Source organism: Myotis lucifugus, unplaced genomic scaffold, assembly GCF_000147115.1.
Source record: "Myotis lucifugus unplaced genomic scaffold, Myoluc2.0 scaffold_724, whole genome shotgun sequence".
In the NCBI taxonomy this organism is placed as follows: domain Eukaryota; kingdom Metazoa; phylum Chordata; class Mammalia; order Chiroptera; family Vespertilionidae; genus Myotis; species Myotis lucifugus.
The window spans coordinates 169590-175589 of NW_005871772.1; the positions used below are offsets into that span (position 1 = coordinate 169590).

The 6000-nt window shown below is 41.8% G+C and overlaps 1 long non-coding RNA gene across 1 annotated transcript in view; it reads right to left on the bottom strand.

Moving 5' to 3' along the window:
• LOC102421449 overlaps positions 1–5167 on the bottom strand; it is a 29847-nt gene extending 24680 nt beyond the window's left edge. The window contains exon 1 of the long non-coding RNA XR_002826965.1: positions 5149–5167. This is a non-coding gene — a long non-coding RNA (uncharacterized LOC102421449). The remainder of the gene's footprint in view (positions 1–5148) is intronic.
• Between the last annotated feature and the right edge of the window lie 833 nt (positions 5168–6000).

Genomic DNA, 6000 nt, shown 5'->3' on the forward strand with positions numbered 1-6000 from the left:
CTGTTCAGGCTTTGGCGGAGACTAAGTATCGACAAGCCGCTATAAATGGAAACTGAAGAAGTGGGGCGAGAGAAGAAGACAGAAGAGTCAGGGCAAGATAAAGGAATAACTGTTTCCTTCCAGCTGCCCAAGCCACACGCCCTGGTGTCGTTCCTGACTTCTCTCTCTCTCCTTCCTCACATACAGTCCGTCAGCAAAGCTCACGGACTCCACTTTCAAAATACATCCAGAATCCAACTAATTGTCCACACACACGCAGGTACTGCTCGGAGTACCGGCCCTTAACTTGTTTATTTTTGTCTTAACATTAACCACCTAATCTGTGCTGTATTTACTTAAACATATGTTACTGACCCCCTCGCCTACCTCCAGTAGAATTTAAGCTCCTTGAGAACAGGAGCGTTTTGTTCCCGTTGTTCAGTTATTCCTAGCTCCTAAAACAATGTTTATACATAGAAGGTATTCACTTCTTATTTGTTGAATGAACAAATGAATGAAAAGCTTACCAAACAGGACTCAGAGAATAGAATAAGCAGCAACCAAAAAGACAAGTATTTCCCTTTGGTAAAGAAATAGAATTTGGGACAATGAATAAGGAAAATAGGAATTCCAAACACTTGAAAATTTTTAATAAGCAAACAGGGACTACAGATACTATCCAAGTAGTTCAGAAATAAAGCTTCGACTTGGTTCTGGAAAGATGTGATAATGAAGTATCAAATATTCCAATAAAGGTGGCAGAACAGTTCAGAGTTTGGACTAGAAAACACAGGCGTGAAGTAAAGTATTGTAAGGGAAGACTTTGGTTAACCATCTATCGGTTTTTTGTTTCTTTCATTTTTTTTAGAACAGAAAGATTTTGGCTGGAATCAGAGTCAAAGATAAGCTATGAATATGGCTCAAGAAATGATCTGAATGTCATCCTAGAGTGAACAATGTTTCCAGTGCAGAAACAAGGGCAGAGTGGAAAAGGAGGTAGAATGCAAGCAGGTAGTAAAATCACCCATGAAAACCGTGTGAGAATGTGCTCCAATGAAAGGGAGCCTGGAACATTCGGTGGCATGTGAAAGGCCTCAAGCAAAACATGAAAAACAACTAAGCTGATACCATCCGTCCGAAGGCATGCAGGAAGGAGCAGGCATCGGAAAACATGATGGAGGTGAACAGCCGTAGAGGTCAAGGCTGACAGGGGAACACAGCGGAAGGAGAGCAGAGAACGAACATGGAAATCAGAAACACAGCAGAAAGGCGCAGGAAACAAGGAGGCCAGGCCTGTTTCAGGGAAAATGGCTTTTATGTCGGAGGAAGGGAAAAAGAGTGAGTAAAGAACAGCTAGGGAAATTGCGGAGGAATTATCTACAGGAAGAATATTTAACCTGGAAAGAATGTCAAATAAACCAAAGTGTAGAATGACAAGGGTAAATGGAAGCAGGAAAAGGAAGTCGTAAATGTTCAAGAATCCTCAAAAAACGGCATAAAACACATCCAAATTAGTGAAGTGGAAATAAGTAATTTTTACATGAGCTGCAGCATAAAGTTAAATATGAGAATGAACTAAATCAAACGTCAGTCAGTTTTGTCACTAACCAGCTCCATGACCTTGAACAAGTCAGTCACTTAACCCCTCTGGGAATTATTGCCTGTTTAAAAAAAAAATGTGTGTGTGTGTGTGTGTGTGTGTGTATGAAGCGGTTAGGTCAAAAATGGGTGTTAATTCTAAGTCTTTTCCCTCCAGTTTATAAGAGGGAAAAAGATAGGAAAAGCACAGAACTCTTAAAAGAATCAGAAAAATAAAAAAAATTAAATGGAAAGAGTCAGAGCTAACCGTTTTTGCATTAGTCCTTACGATTTAAATGTGCTTTTCCAACTAGGAACTCAGAGCAAGCCGAGAGCAGAGGCAGGGGTCACTCACTACCGTTCCAGAAAGGGGGGACCTGCAGCCCAGGAGGATGAAGCAACTGGCTCAAGGACACAGAAGCGGCGGCAGGTCCAGGATTCCACCCGGATCTGACAGCAGCACGAAGTCCACTGCCCAGCTGCGTTTCGATGCCCTCCTGTGACGAAGGTTTTGCAGGGTATTTTTGTGGCATATTAGGTAATAGGTAAGTCAAGAGTTATAAACATGCCCCCCAAACACACACAAACACACCACACACAAAACACCCTTTTAATCTAAAATAAAATTCTTTAGGATGAAAGGTGTTACCTTATACATAAACTACATGTAAGCCAATTCACTACACAAAATGTTTTCCTTTAAAGTTGAACTTGGTTCATTCACAGCCTACTATTCAGGCTACTCTTTTAGTCCACATGTATGTCTTCCATTTTAAAGCACTAAATAAAAATCATTGAAGTATCAATATTTTCAGCCTTTCTGCATTCAGAATAACTGACTCGGATCTTGAATTATGAGACAGCTATCAAAACATTAAAAAACTGCTTCAATTTGTAAGTGCTGGATGCCAAGAGTATTGAAAACGCGGCAGGAGTAGACCGAGTTTTGTTAGTGACATCTGAGGACTGTCACCACCACCCCTACAGTAGTGATAAAGTAACAGAATTTTTCTCATCCTGTTCTTCGCTCTAAAAGCTATAATCGGCCGAAGCTAAGTAATTAACTGCAGTACTAAGTGAAAAAAATCTCAGGAATATAATCTGCTACGTGTTGGTCTCAACCTAACCTACTCCTTTTTTAAAAATTTCACTCCTTTTCTTAATGTACATTTGAACTGAACAGAGTAAGTTTTGGATAAAATTCTAACAATATGTATATGATTTTAGCATTTTTATCTTAACAATATTTTCCCCTTTACAGTGGCTAAGACTCTCCAACTGAATAATAGTTTGACACTTTCCCATGATCCTTAGTCCTCAGCATTCCTCTTCTTCCTGCGCCCCCAGGTAAAGGCACCTATGATTTCTGAGGGACACTCTTCTTCCCAAATGAGCAGACCATGACTACTCCCTACTGGACATCGTTACAAGTCTCCTTGATGGAAGAAAGGGTGCAAGACAGGATCAAGGATCAAAGGGCAATTTAAGGGCGGGGGGGGGGGGGGGTGTGAAATCCCCAAAAAGGACCACAGAAAGTATATAGTATAGGACAGGGGTCCTCAAACTACGGCCCACGGGCCACATGCAAATCCAAGTATTGTATTTGTTCCCGTTTTGTTTTTTTACTTCAAAATAAGATATGTGCAGTGTGCATAGGAATTTGTTCATATTTTTTTTTTAAACTATAGGCCGACCCTCCAACGGTCTGAGGGACAGTGAACTGGCCCCCTGTTTAAAAAGTTTGAGGACCCCTGGTATAGGAGCTGTTACATCTGGGTTCCCGTTTTTCTTCTGTATGACTTCATCCTTCCCTTGTAGTTCCTCTTTCAAAGCAGTTGGACAAACTGTGGCCAGATAAGCAAGTGGAAGTAGAAACTTGGGGGAAATCAAAGCCTTCACTGAACGAGCCACAGCCAATCACACATCACGTGATTATCAGGCCCTGACACACACAAAGGCCATACAGAATAATGTAAATGAGAAAAAACATCAGCTTCTTGTTCAGAAATCTGAATTTAAGTCCTGGTATGCTGCATGAATTTCTTGTAACACATGACCTAATTTTCCTGGGGCTCACTTTTTTTATCTATGAACAGAAATAATACCACAATGATCTGCCTATTTTATAGAGTTGCTGTGAAAATTATCTCAGAAAAATACTACACATTGGGGCAAGTAACTTTTCAAATCACTATAATGTTGTAGATAAAATAAAGTTCTGCCTCTCTCAAGTTACTATACTGCAATGAACATGATTGAGGTGGGTAAGTATACAGTGGTTTTTTTAGCCACTATCCAAAATAAACATTGTATATTCACCTAATCAAAAGTTTATATAGCCCAATGGTAACATACAACTATTCACATACAAGGCTAATGCTATTCATTCACTCACTATCAACAACACATGTATAAAATTTTAGTTTCAGAGATATGCTAATAATCTACATTTTTCCATCTAATACCCTATGTGCAGTGTAGTTTTTTTAAAAAAGCTTGTAGCTTGATATTTGAAGGACCCAAGTATGAATCCTGCAGGTTATCCTAAGTGTAGGCTTTGGGCAAGTCTGAGCTGAAATATCCTCAGATGTAAATTATGATTAAGATGATCATAATCATGCCTGCATTAAAATTAATCTGGTGCCTAGCACACCATGGTTGCTCACGATAGTATGACGGCTGGTAATCTGACTGCCTTCCCATTCTCTAATATCTTTCGATTTTTTAGGAATAGTTAAATCACATCATTAAATATGGGTGTTTAGCAAAAAGTCTCTCAGCCAAGAAGTACAATGAAAGGGATTCCCTAAAATCATTCCTGAGCGTAAGATCAAATCTAAAGAGTTTAAAGTCCATCCTGCCTTGTTAGTCCTTTCTCACACACGTGTAGTCAAATAATTTAAAGCCGAAGCTACTGCTGCCTTCTCACCGGGACATGTGGGAAGGAGATGGCTATTTGCTAACCGCCTCTGCAGAAGCAGCAACTGCTCTGAGAGGCTGCTGCTCTCCCTCCAGGAGGACAGGGTGAACAGTGAAGTAGGAGAGAAGAGGGTTGAGCCTAAATTAACCGCAGAAGGTCTTAGACATCCTCTTCGTCATGGCTTCACCTGAAGCTTATGCCTCAACAATATACTTGGTCAGTCTTCACAGAGCTGTATTAGTATTCCCTCAAGCTAGTTCCTTTCCTGCTCTAGGGTTCATGACTACACTCACATTTAATCCACGACAAAGTCATTTAAAAATATATCAATGAAAATCTGATTCACAACCAAGGTTAAGGTTGAATCAAGCCCCCTTTTTTTCTTGCAGCTTCATATTAAGCAACTGTTCATTTTTTTGAGACAACATATTGAGACGTGCCTTCACCCAGCAATGAAGCCCCAATACGTTAATCACTTCCCACTGTATTTCCCTCAGTAAAATCCCCAGGTTTAGAACTTCCTCAGCTGCCTATGCTCAGTCTGAGAGTCATCCACATGGATTATCAAAATAGATGGTCTGACCCACACAAAGAAGGACCAGGAAGAGGCAGTGTGTTCCTACAAACACCTACCGGTGTGATGATCTCCTAAGATAAGCCCTGGAACTTACAAAATCAGACAGAGATGGATGGAGGAGGGTGGAGCAGGGTGGCCTGGGGTGAACCTGGATACAAAGGAAATATTAAGACCTGGGAAGAAAATGCAAAAGGACTGCAAGAGGTTCCTAAGGAGGGATGGCTCCATTGTTTACCATACCGAGGAGGCAGGCGGGGCCCGTAGGTAGGAACTGAGGAATCTGTGGGGGGGAAACTACAATAGTAAAGAGCAAACAAACACACGTCACCAAACTGAGATGTTAGGATGGGCCCTCACTCCTGCTCCAATTCCATATGTGGGCTGTTTTTGTTTTTTGTTTGTTTGTTTGTTTTTCCCCCCAGGAAGCTACAAAACAGTTCTTTTTCAACCAAGGGATCAACAAAGCAAATAAAGGAAACCTGTGCTAAAAATGTAACCTACCTACACGGAGAGGTCTGGAAACGGAAACACTGCTTTCCCCCCTTATGTGGTGGGATTCAAAACAGGAGGGACACGGGGAGGGGGAGGGGGAGGAGAAGGGGGAGAGGGAGCGGAGCAGCCTAACTCTTCCTGAGTGAGGAGTCTGGCTGCACGCTCATTTCACACTTATCTTTTTGTGCAGATTTCTCACTCAGCACCGCATTCGACCCTGCAGGTCGGTATCTGACGAGTGGTTGGTTCCAAAACCCGAGAATGGAGGAGCGAATGCATGCACTTGCTCGGATAAGTACTTTAATTCCCCCCCCTCCCCACTCCACCCCAATGGGCGGCTAACACTCCAATGAGGTTGGAACTAACCGTGCATTGCGATGCAAGAGAGAGAGAGAGAGAAGGCACAAGTTAAAAGGGCGAGCCTACCTTCAGCCAGAAAACTATGCAACTGGAC